Genomic DNA, 1106 nt, shown 5'->3' on the forward strand with positions numbered 1-1106 from the left:
TATCTATCTATCTATCTATCTATCTATCTATCTATCTATCTATCTATCTATCTATCTATCTATCTATCTATCTATCTATCTATCTATCTCAGTTATAATGATGTGTCGTGGTTACTTTGCTGTAAAACTAAAAAAAAAAGTCTTTTAATTAAAGGCAGCTAAATTGTAAAATGTAACATGATTTTAAATAGAAGTAAATATGTAATTACAATATGTAATGTTACATGTAATGCCCTAAATCTGATTTTTTTTAGGCTTTAATACAGCAGTTTTATTCCATTTTACTTATTTAGTAATTATTAAGCTTTTATTGAATTGTGTAGCTTCAATGTTTTTTAAACTATATATATCTGTAAATATTTGTTTTCAACATAGCTCTACCCATGAATCATATATTGGTAACTTTCCTGTCCTGGGTTTGCAACATAAAAATGAAAAAGCCAATAACACTCTAGAGTTGAAACTTTGATTTTCCAAGTATTTCAGTAAAGGCTTATGGGAGTAAGGGACTGTTTCTGGAGTTTCAGTGAATGAAAGTGTCTGCCAATCTGTCAAACTGAAAGTTCTCACTGCAGTAAATACTCTTACTTTCTCACAAACTGTTCTAAATTTTGTTGGTGAAAACTCACTCAGTCAGATCCTAAACCCCCTCCCCCTTGTATTTGTCTGAAACGTGGTCATAAGTTCTGGGTCTCAGGGTTACTGAGTTCATATGCCAGTGTGTTTTTGTGTTAGCAGATTATAACTGTGTCTGCGGCAAAGGTTCAAATTCTCCTTAAAGCGTTTTAAACATTTCCTTTGTATTCCGTAGGTACTCCAAAAGCTGCAAGAACTAGAGGAAGCCAGTGTTTGAAGTTAAAATAAAATCCTGGTTACATTCCCTCTGGGTGCCCACTCTTTTATGTGGTCTTTTTTTTTTTTTTTGCAGATGCAAACATAGTTGTCTCTCTAGTTTTTCCCTCTTGATTAATTCCCTCACTTCCATTCTGATAGTTTCAGCAATCTTCCTCAAGGAATTTATTCAGTCCTTTTATTGAAGATATTATTGCTTAGATATTAAACATGATTGAGACGAGGATTTTTATTCTCTCACTGATAAATTCAAA

This window comes from Pundamilia nyererei, unplaced genomic scaffold (genome assembly GCF_000239375.1).
Source record: "Pundamilia nyererei isolate P.nyererei 1_Seehausen unplaced genomic scaffold, PunNye1.0 scaffold00051, whole genome shotgun sequence".
Taxonomy (NCBI): Eukaryota; Metazoa; Chordata; class Actinopteri; order Cichliformes; family Cichlidae; genus Pundamilia; species Pundamilia nyererei.